Raw genomic sequence first — 12,247 nt, 5'->3', positions numbered from 1 at the left:
CCTTGGGTGTAGAATGCTTTTTCCTCTCCAGTTGTTGGGTCCACCCCTTTCTTCTCTTTGACCTTGGTCTCTTGCTCTAGTAGAGCTCCTCCTATCTCATGTAGCTTCAATTCTGGTACATTCTTTAAGGTTGCCACAATGTTTTCATATTCTCCTTTGTCCACACTCTTTAGAAGCACTACTAGTGCCTCATCATCCTCTACCCTCTTACCAATGGCTGCCAGTTGTTGCTTTTAATGATTTTATATTTGTTCAAGTGTCTGGTTAGAGGTTCACTTTCCTTCATATCAAGTTTGTAGAATTGCATTAGCAAATTTATCTTTGAATTTTTTTCTTGAGTGCCAAATAATTTATTGAGTTCATCCCATGCATCTTTAGCCAGTTGTATCCCTGTGATGTGGTGAATGATTTCATCATTTAAACTAAGCGCAATGAGTCATAATACTTTCTCATTCCTTCTCTTCCACTCATTCTCCCCAAAATCCTCTGGGCATTCATCTCTTCCCTCAACTAGCCCCCACAGATTTTTCCTCATGAGCAAATACATGGTCTTTGTTTGCCATGTATGAAATTTCTCCCCATTAAATTTAGCTATTTCTTGTGCCGTGCTCATGATGATGTGAAGGGGGTCTTACCTCTTGATCCAATTCAAGATTCAAGGGCAGTGTCTATCCTTTTACAACTCAAATCTGGTGTTAAATGATGATTACAACAGATTTATCAGTATAAATTTACCAAAAATTACATAAAGCCAAGTGCAGCTGATCTGTACTGAATGGTTGGAGTATCAAACTGTCTCCGAATTGTAATCTGAAGTGATAGGGATCTGGATATCCAATGGTAAATTTGAACCATCAATTTTACCAAAATACAGTGATGATTAGTACTGATTAATCACTGATTAGTGAAATAATCCCCCCTGTTTTGTGTGTGTAAAAAATACACTGATTTGGAGGGATTAATCGGGGTAGTGATTGTGATGGAAAATTCAATTTGAACACATAGACATGTGTAGCACCTTCCCAATGTTGGATTAGATCCACCAATGCCTAATTAACACCTTGATTAGGTGGATTAATTAAGCAATTTGCCAAGATAATTCTATTGTTCATGTGCAAAAGACTATCCCAACTTGGAGTCTTTAATTGATCCACTTGCACAAATCTAATCTCAAAATGCCTCGCCACAGTAGTAGATAAATGTATCTAGATATGTTTTGAGCCCACAAACATTAAGATTGAAGATTTAATGAAGAATTAATCAAGTGATTAACAGAGTCACTTCCCTGACTGTTCACAGTGTTGGATCTCACTGTAGACTTGATGAAATCAAAAACCACCTTCACCAGCTTGTAGAGCATGCTTGAAAACCTCTAGGCCTAGTTGGAATTAGGCAAATTTGAAGCGGACGCATTGCTTGAAGCTTTTGTTCCAAATTTTTTGGCACCTAAAATTCACGCTGCCGCTGCCGAGGTTCTGCGCTGAATTGAGTCCTATCCTTCAAGCTGCGTGGAGTGCCTTGAGTCTAGTTTGTGCCCCCAAAAGGGCTTGGGCAATGGGTATATGTGAAGGGAGAAGGAGCTCCTCCACCAGCTGGGGATACACTTTGGCTAGGGAGAAGAGACTAAAAAAATTGATTATCTCTTAATCCTAATTAATAGGGTGATTAGTAAGATAAATAAGCTCATAAATTGGATGGATCCTAAGCTAGGCTCTGATACCATGCTAAAATGCAAGCAAAGTGATGAGCTATGGTGGATCAAATGCAAGAATCAGCATCATTAGCAAGTGATGATTAAGATGAGATTAGTGAGCAATTAACTGATAGCTTAATGTAGGCATGGATACTCAAAAATCAGCAAATACGCATTAGGCCAATGCCTCAATTTGTAGTGTTTACATCCACAGGATGCCAATCATCTAATCCCACTGATTTCTCCTTGATTTGTGCCACCTCCCCTACATCGGGGGACACCTCATCCTTGATTCTCTCCACCTCTTTACTTTTCCCAGAATATATCCACACATCCTAGATCTTCTCAGGCTACCCTTTATTCTCTCCCAGTAGCTAAACATCACTTTTTCACTACTACCCACTCATTTACATACTCTCTTTTACATCCTCTTGCTAAGGGCTTGTTCCCGCACACACACCCATTCACTTGTATATTTCAACAACCGGGATGGTGAATGGATTAATTGGATATCTCTCAAACTCCTATAGTGCATCTCAACATCTGCCTCTTTGCTTCTATGCTCATCGGGAGAGTGAGAACGGATTAATTGGTGGGGGACCAATAGCCACCCTCACTACCTGTGGGTGGTCGGGCACCCAAGCCCGTGAACCCCCAAGATCGGGCATCCCCAAGTCAGCATCTCTCACTCCCTTTGGTCGGACACCCCAAGATCGGGCACCCCCCAAGATCGGGGATCCCAACTTCGTGAACCTCAAGGGCACCCACAAGGCCACTCACGAGTCACACAAGGTGGGAATATCCATAGGCCCCACTTCCCAAGTTGGCTACCCACTTGACCGATGAACCGTCGCTTACCTACTCGTGCTCGGCGCCTCTCACCTAGTCTAATGGCATCTGTCACCGACTTGTGCTCAACGCCTCTCACCTACTCCAACGGCATCTACCACACCTACTTGTGCTCAGCGCCTCTCACCTACTCCAACGGCATCTACCACACCTACTTGTGCTCGGTGCCTCTCACCTACTCTAACGGCATCTATTAGCACTTGGCTCATGATAGCCCAAGGGGCCACTCCCATTGTATATATAGAGAATCTGGTGTACCGAGAGGGGATCCCCAATGCAATACATGGTCTTGCGGTGTCCCAACTTTGGCCTACTTCCATCTCATGTTGTGTGTATGTCACCTAGGTCAATTCTTGAGTATGTGTGAATGCATAGTGGAGTGGGACATAGAGGTCGCTTTCTCCCTAGCCTGTGCCAACTGCTAAGGGTATACTGTCCTAGAGAGGACCCTTAGTGATGTAGTGTGGTTGCATGGTGGGCATCCCAATCTGCTACAAAACCTGTGCTACTGTTCCGATGTATGAGAAGCTTATCCTCTAGTTTTCTCATAAGTTGCACATCACCACCCACTAGCGTGGAAATGCAAGAGCTCCATCCCCCCTGCCTCTAGCTCTTCACTCGAGTACTACTCCTCACTTCTCCAAAGGGGATGCAAAATGTGTGCAACTGCGTGGATTGGCCTATGAAACCAATCCAGTGTTGGTTCCATATCTCCCTAAATATCTTAAACTCTGTATATGAGTTTAAAGTTGCAGGTGGAAAAACAAAAAGTAAGCGATGAGCATATACTTCAATCTTCTAAGTTCTATGATCTAACTTCAAGACAAAGAATAAGAGTTATGCCTCTCAAGAGACAATCATGTACAAGCACTCATAGATGAGCCCAATGGTAATCCCTCCATGCATGTGAGTCAAAGGACACTATACATGGGATTGAGTGTCTTGACAAGTGCCTACGCATCATTTCACCAGGTCTCCCTCATGACCATACGAGCAAATGAAACTAACTTTGGTGCATCTTTGTCATCCCATGTTGCCCACTCACGACATAACACTGTGCGCATTAGGCCATGGTGCACCCTCACGAGCCTCTCCACCACAATGAACATGTAGGCAAAGCGGGTTTTGGTTGGCTTGAAGAGCTCAAGATCAAAATTGGCTCTATGCATGCTCAGCTTTTTTGGCACCTTGGTGACACAGTTCACCGTACTCGACTAGGCTACTAGTTTTTTCCACTCTTACAAGGATTTATTCGCCTCGACCTACCCCCAGGATTTGGACAACATGCCAGCCGACATAGGCGTGCACACCATCCCTCTCCAAGAGGGTACACGACCAGTCCGGGGTCGTGCCTACAAACTTAACCCCAAGTATGCAGACGCAATGAAGGTAGAGCTCGAGAAAATGGAGGCCGCTTGCATCATTACCCCGGTGGAACACATGGAATGGCTCTCCCCCATGGTGATCACCCCCAAGAAGAAGACTAAAAAACTCTGGGTTTGTGTTGACTTTTGTGCTCTCAACAAGGCCACAATCAAAGATGGATTCCTAATCCCCTTTATGTACAGGGTGCTGGAAGATGTAGCTGGTCACGCTCTTTACAGTTTCATGGACAGTTTCAGTGGCTACAACTAGGTGGCCATCCATCCGAATGACCAGTCAAAAACAGCCTTCGTCACCCAACGGGGGCACCTACTTATACAACAAAATGCCATTTGGGTTGTGCAATGCCCCGGCCACTTTCCAATGCATTGTGACCAACATTTTTCGAGAATTTCTCACTAGCTTCCTGTGAGCATTTGTGGATGATTTCTGGAACTTCACTGGCACACATCTTGCAATGTGTCAGGAAGCCTTTGCTGACCATCTTCACCAATTAGCCTTAGTCTTTGGTAAGTGTTACTCCTCTCATCTCCTTCTCAACCCCTTCAAAATGTCACTTCTTAGTTGTGCAGGGCACACTTTTGTGCCACATAGTCTTCGCCCAAGGCCTCACCCCAGATCCTAACAAGATAGTTTCCATCTTGAGGTTATCCCCTCACATCACTCCTAAGGGAACTAAGGTCTTTGTTGGGTACACTGTTGGGTACACTGGCTATCACCGTCGCTTTATCCACATGTATGCCGACATCGCCCTACCCCTCACCTGCCTTGCTAGTCCCACCACCCCATTCCTCTGGTCCACCCCTGAGTCTTTAGCTTTATCCTATCTTAAGCATTATCTCACACAAGCACCCATCCTCATACATCCAGATTGGTCCATCATATTTCTCTATCCTTCTTCATCCTCTGTGGTGGATATTTATCTTTCTCACTCTCTCTCTCTCGGTGAACTCTTTCTTCCTTGATTTATGTCTTGTGGGGTGGACATCTCTCTAACTCATGTAGTGCACCTCAACATCTGCCTCTTTGCTTCTGTGTTCACCGGGACAGTGAACGGATTAATTGTATATTTCTCTAACTCCTATAGTGCACCTCAACATCTGCCTCTTTGCTTCTATGTTCACCGGGACAGTGAACGGATTAATTGGTGGGGGACCTATAGCCACCCTCACTGCCTATGGTCGGGCACCCAAGCCCGTGAACCCCCAAGATCGGGCATCGCTCATCATCACTGCCTTTGGTTGGACACCCCCAAGCTCATGAACCCCTAAGATTAGGCACCCCCAAGATCAGACATTCCAAGTTCGTGAACCTCAAGGGCACGCACAAGGCCACTCACCAGCCACACAAGGTGGGAATCTCTGGAGGCCCCACTTCCCAAGTTGATCGACAAAGCGATGCTCACCTACTCGTGCTCGTTGCCTCTCAACTACTCTAACGGCATCTATCACCTACTTGTGCTCGGCGCCTCTCACCTACTCGAACGGCGTCTGCCACCTACTTGTGCTCGGTGCCTCTCACCTACTCCAACGGCATCTGTCAGTGACCATTTTTAGCACTTGGCTCATGATAGCCCAAGGGGCCACTCCCATTGTATATATAGAGAATATGGTGTGCCGAGAGAGGATCCCCGATGCATGGTCTTGTGGTGTCCCAACTTTGGCCTACCTGCATCTCATGTTGTGTGTACGTCACCTAGGTAGATCTTGTGTGGTGTTCAATTCTTGAGTCTATGTGAGTGCATAGTGGAGTGGGACAGAGAGGTCGCTATCTCCCTAGCCTGTGCCAACTCCTGAGGGTATACTGTCCTAGAGAGGACCCTTAGTGATTTAGTGTGCATGCACGATGGGCATCCCAATCCGCCTACAAAACCTGTGGCTCTACTGTTCCGATATATGAGAAGCTTATCCTCTAGTTTTCTCATAAGTTGCACATCACCACCCACTAGCCTGGAAATGTAAGAGCTCCATCGTGCCTCTAGCTCTTCACTCAAGTACTACTCCTCACTTCTCCAAAGAGGATGCAAAATGTGTGCAACTGCGTGGATTGGCCTATAAAACCAATCCAGTGTTGGTTCCATATCTCCCTAACATGTTGAACCGTTACATGATTTCAAAGTTGCACGTGGAAAAACAAAAAAGTAACCAATGAGCATATACTTCGATCTTGTAAGTTCTATGATCTAACTTCAAGAGAAAGAATAAGAGTTATACCTCTCAGGAGACAATAATCTACAAGCATTCATAGAGGAGCCCAATGGTACTCCCCTCCATGTCTATGAGTCGAAGGACACTATACATGGGATTGATTGACAAGTGCCTGCGCATCATTTCACCAAGTCTCCCCCATGACCATACGAGAAAATGAAACTGACTTTGGTGCATCTTTGTCATCCCATGTTGCCCACTTACGACATACCAGTGTGCGTATAAGGCCATGGTGCACCCTCACGAGCCTCTCCACTACAAGGAACATGTATACAAAGTGGGTTTTGGATGGCTTCAAGAGCTCAAGATCAGAATTGGCTCTATACATGCTCAGCACTTTCGACCTCTTGGTGACAAAGTTTACCATACTAGAGGCTACAGAAAAAATGTCTCACCCAATCCAGCTTTCCCACATCTTCTATGATCAAATCAAGGCTCTGTGCAAAACAAGGTGCCCATACAATCTTGGGGAACTCTTCTTCAAGCATCCTTCCCATGGAAACACAATTAGACCCATTGTCTATTACCACTTGCACAATGTTTTCTAGGCTAATCTCTTGTATAGCCTAGTGTATATGCTTGAAGATGAACTCCCATGTCACCACTGTCCCCACCACAGAGGCATCAATGGCACGAATAAACATAATGCCTTTGCATAGGGAGACCAGAATGTTATAAACACTCCTCTTCTTCACATCAGACCAGAATGTTATAAACACTCCTCTTCTTCACATCAGACCAGCCATCACACATCAAAGTACACCAATACTTTACCCAAGTAGCCTTAAGAGGCTCCATCTCTGTCTCAACTGCTAGCTTATCTCTCTCTGAAGCTCTGTAGTATGCAGGGCCTCATATGAGTGACCATCCCACTCACAACCTATGCATGAGATTGCTCTAATTGTTGTCCTTAATCAAGGAGTCCCCAAAATATTGAAGGACAATGCACACTACACAAAAAGCTTGGTTATCTCCCTTATTGCCTCCTTCATGGAAGCCTTTTGAAACCCTACCTTCACATGCCCTTTCTTTAACAAAGGTAAAGCTTTCCTCTTTGCTCGAGGTTGTGATCTAGAGCTACCCCCAATAGTAAAAGTCCCATGATGTTGACTTTGCATATCACTGTAGAATCTTGCTCTTCCACAATCATGGCAAGCTCTCTTAATAAATGCTCAAGATCCACGATCTCCTCAATAGGAAGGCCTAGTTCCTTAGCCTTTCAAGATTTAAGGCTTTCATAAATGTGCCTTGGCATGGCCTTACAAGGTCCCACCCCATGGTCCTTTGTATGTGTGAAGTGTGCCTTCAGCCGTGTAATGATGCCAAGATGCATCTTTGCACAAAAATTGCACCTCCATTTTCTTGAGCCCAAGCCTACATACTTGCTCTCCCATTTGACATTGCTCCACAAGGGATCTTGTGTGCGAGGCATCTTGCAAAGTTGCAAGAGAAATACCCTATTGTCTGCATAGGTTATGGGAAAAAACTCCATTTTAGTTGTAGGAAAAAAAGCCTGATATAGGCTGCAGGTAGCACGCTAGAGCAGCCTGTATAGTATAGTTAATAGTATGGAAACATAAAACACCTAGAGACTTGGCCGCAGGCTTGGATAGCAGTTGTGAAGGTGGACAGGTCACAACAGTCTGCACGACTGGTAGTCGTGAAGGTGGATGGGTCACAACAGTTGGCCATAGCAGTCGGCCAGCAGTCTACACGACTAGTAGTCGTGAAGGTGGATGGGTCACAACAGTCTGCACGACTAGTAGTCGTGAAGGTGGATGGGTCACAACAGTCAGCCATAGCAGTCGGCCAGCAGTCATGAGGGTGGGCAGTCGGCCAGCAATCGTGAATGATGAACCATGAGAGTTGACAACAATCAAGACTCACCCAGGAGTCAAGTGAACAACAGTCTTGAGTCGGCCAACCATACACAGGTGGCAACAGTGAGAGTCGGGACAAGTCACAGAATCACTTGAAATGTGTGTGGTTTGCGAAACGAACGTAAAGTCAATGGCACACCGCATATGTGATAAGACTTTTTTTCTGGGAAAAATGTTGGATAAAAAATGTGTTTCAATGAATGAAACGTTTCAATCCGTTTCGATGCTACACCAGTTGGGGAAAAATGTCTCTATGAGTCACGGTTAGCTTCAACCTCTTCAACTAATGCATCACCCAAGGCATCCAGATCAAAGTGTGGCTGATCTGGAGCAATAAGGGGAATGTCAGACTACTCAATTTGTTGATTGTCAGTAGTATAGCAAAAGGCTGATTCAAAGCCAAGCGAGCTTAGTTGATTTAGCACCTGTACCAAATAATGGCAGCAATGTATCAAATATGTGTTGGGACATCAATTGATGGATGTAGCCAACGTGAAAGCTTAGGTTGAGATGCATATTCATCAAAGATGACATCTTTGGATACAATAAGCTTTCGAGTGAAAGGATTATATAGCCTCTATCCCTTGCTTTCACTACTATAGCCACAAAAATACATTTCATTGCCTATGTTTCAAGTTTATGTCTGTGTTGTGCTAGCACATGCATGTAAGCCAATCACCCAAAACACGCATGTGAGTGATTTCAGGGATTCTACCATTCCAAGCCTCATAAGTTGTCCTAGATTTCAAAGCTTCAATCGGACAACGGTGCATCACATAGTTGGCAATAATGACTGCTTCAAGCCAAAATCTAGAAGGAATATCTTTGCTTTTAAGCATACATTTGGCCATTTCCATAAGTGTCTAATTTCGGTGTTCAGCCACACCAGAATCAAACTACAGCTTAGCACATAGTTGGCGCATATGACCTTCTTTGCAGGAAGTAATACGCTTTGTAGCACCTGAATAAAAGTACCAATTAGCATTCGATATTAACAAACAAGAGGCGGGAAGATCACTGCATGTGACAAGCATAGCTATCATGCACGAAATTAGCTTTCTCTACATTGTTAGTTATGGTGGGAGCAAGACCTTGCTGCTTCTTCTTCTTCTACTTACTTTGTTTCCGCTTCTGGCATTCCTCAGTGACATGACCAGGTTTCTGACAATAGTTGCATCTCTTCTTCTTAGATTTCTCCTCTTTAGGCTTAGGAGGATCTAAATGGGCTAATGCTTTATCCTTAGGTTTAGCACGAGAAGGAGCCTCAAATTTTCCTTTGCCATAATGGGAGGCAGAAAAAGCCTAATCGGAATAAAGCATATTGTTTCGACAATTGTTAGGTTTTTTTTTTGGTTCTTATGTGGTATTGTCTCAATGTATGTGCAGATTTTTGTTGTGATTTGTCAAGATTTTCCATTTTTTCTACCGTTTTTAAAACTCAAGAAAAGGTTCCTTTCCTCGTTTTCACAGGTAGCCCTTTCATCTCTCTGCTTGGTTGCAATATTTTTGGTTTTTTGAAAATTTTATCACAGTTGTGTTTTTAAATCTCCTAATCCCTTTGAAATAATGTTCTTAAATCTCCTAATCCCTTTATCACAGTTGCTTTGTGTTTTCAATATGTTCTTAAATCTCCTAATCCCTTTGAAATAATGTGGGCTTTCTATGTGTTTCATGAACTTTTTCATGGCTATGTTGGAACGGGCAATGATGAAAGTATTGTAATACACAAAACAATATTTTGTTGAAGCTTTTCCTTTTAAAATTATAATGGTGTGAATTTAAGCATTGCATTGATCAATTGTTTTTTGTTATCAACTTTTGAATTGTTATGATGGTTTAATAGTCTTTTTTCACAAGCAATTACATTTTTGTACAATGGTTGTTGTAGCTTTTAAAACCTTGCATTGTTTTTTATTCTTGCACAGTTTGTTAAAATTGGAATTTCATGAACTCTTGGTGTCAAGCGAAGAAAATCTCAGTTCTTTGCAAACAAGTAATATACTTTTTTTAATTTTACAAAGGTTCAGAGTATGCTTTTGGTTTACCTAAGCAATAAGTAGTGTCTTAAACACTTGTAGATTTCTTATAATTTCCTTTGCTTGATGTGTTGTTTACAAAGATAAAATATTTCTTATAATTATTGTTTTATATAGCGAAACATATAATCTTTAACAGGAATAGGTCTTTTTTAATAGAATTATTTGCTTCTCCTTTGATAAAGTAGTCTTTGATCAAATTTATTTGTTGTTTTGTATTGTTATGATAAAGAAAAATTGTATGTCAATGAAAAATTGTAGCATGGTTTTATTGTCCATCAACTTAACCACTTTTCACAATTAATCAGAATTTCACTCTGTTTTCATGAAAACCCAGTGTCTTTTATATATTCTTTTTTTTTGTGTACTCATACATTTAAATTGAAAGATGGTTGAGAATCAATTTAGTTTAATTGCACCTCTGTTGAGCCAAAGATCTATGGAATGGTCTTTGCTTATGGCCCTTCGAAATTTGGTGTTTCAAAATTGTGTGGTCCGAGCTTTGTATTTAATAATGCTTTGTCTAAGTGAAGTCCCACCTTTTTGTTTTTGCGCCGCTCAGCCATTTAAGAATGGATTAAAGTTTTGTTTTGAAAATCTTAAATAAAGTGGCATTACATTCTGAGTTGGCTAAGCAAATTGATGCACAAAAGAACTATTATAAAGAATGTAGAAAAAGACTATTATAAAGAATGTACGTTCTAAAAGAAACTTTACTGTGTGCTTAAAGAAACTTTACTGTGTGAACAGAGTCCCATCTGTCGTAGTTTTGTCGCATCCTTAATTTTATTTCCTTGTCGGTCTGAAATGTTTTTGTTCTTAAAAGAAACTTTACTGTGTGAACATAGTCTCTATGCAGCATCTGTCTTAGTTTTGTTGTCTTTCATTTCCTTGTTGCTCTGAAATGTTGATTTAATCACTTGTTGCCCATACTTGCATTTCTTGTAATAGTTGGATAGCTTTATGTTTGCCTTCTAAATTGGGCTCTATTTAGGCTACTAATTTATTTGTTGTGGTGTAGAGTAAAATTGTGAATGGATCAACAAGCACTAGAAGAAAAAAAAGTAGGTATTGTGAAGAGTTTTGTAGATTTTATTTGAATGGTTATAATGTATTAAATGGAAATACTAAAGAGTTTTTTTTTTCTGTGTGTAAGCGTTCTCGGAGATTATCAAGCATTGTGGCTGTGTTGACCGAGATTAAAGTGGTGGAGATGGATTTGGATCAATGGAGAGATAATAGAGAGCATCGCAGTTCTTTCGTGAGAAAGAGAAGAAAGGTTTTTTTAAGAGGTAATGCACTGCTCAAAGTTGGTCAGTGCGTCCGTAAAATTTATGATGAAGGAGAGTCCGTGTGTGGGAACCTTTGTGTTTGTTGCGATGGACTGTGCTTTGCATTGTGTGGCTGTAGATGAAAAAATTATGCAGATTTTTACTTATACTTATCAATTGTCGCTTGCCTCATTGTAGGATTTTTTTGTGGCGTTGGTGTCCTTTCCGGCCTTGATTCGCGGACATAGGATGGCGAAATCTGGTGTTTCAAAAACTCTCCCAGCAAACCCTTATGTTCAACATTGGATGCTGCAAAGAGAGCAACCTCTTGAGGTTCTATGTCTTAAAACTTAATGTCACGTCCAAGGTGGTTATGATTTTCGCGAAATGCTTAGGCTAAGAGTTGTAACATCAATCAGTAACAATAAAAAGATGTATTTCTAAGAGTTGTGTAATTAACAATAACAATAAAGAGAAATGTCTTACATTTGGAGGTGAATGTCTAACAGCTTTTTCATTTTTGAAGCAACAATACCACCAGATGAATTAGGGAAGCAAGGATATTGGGCAACAACCATTTCAAAATTCTTGTCACTTATGGGAAAATCTCTCGGTGTGAAAAGAATTCTGAAATGATAGTTACTCAATATCCTTGCTTCTCTAATTCATCTGGTGGTGATGTTGTCTCAAAAATGGAGAAGCTGTTAAGCATTCACCTTCAAGTGTAAGACATTTCTCTTTAATGTTATTGATTGATTACATAACTCTTTATTGTTATTGATTGATGTTGCAACTATTAGCTTAAGCATTTCAAGTATAATATTATTTTGGCAATATCTATCACGAGAACCATAACTACCTTAGACGTGACGTTAAGTTTGAAGACCGAGAAGCTCAAAAGGTGGCTCTTTTTGCAGCATCCAATGTT

This window comes from Cibotium barometz, chromosome 13, assembly GCF_041138505.1.
Source record: "Cibotium barometz isolate CiBa-2024 chromosome 13, ASM4113850v1, whole genome shotgun sequence".
Classification (NCBI taxonomy): domain Eukaryota; kingdom Viridiplantae; phylum Streptophyta; class Polypodiopsida; order Cyatheales; family Cibotiaceae; genus Cibotium; species Cibotium barometz.
This window is presented reverse-complemented; position numbering follows the sequence as displayed.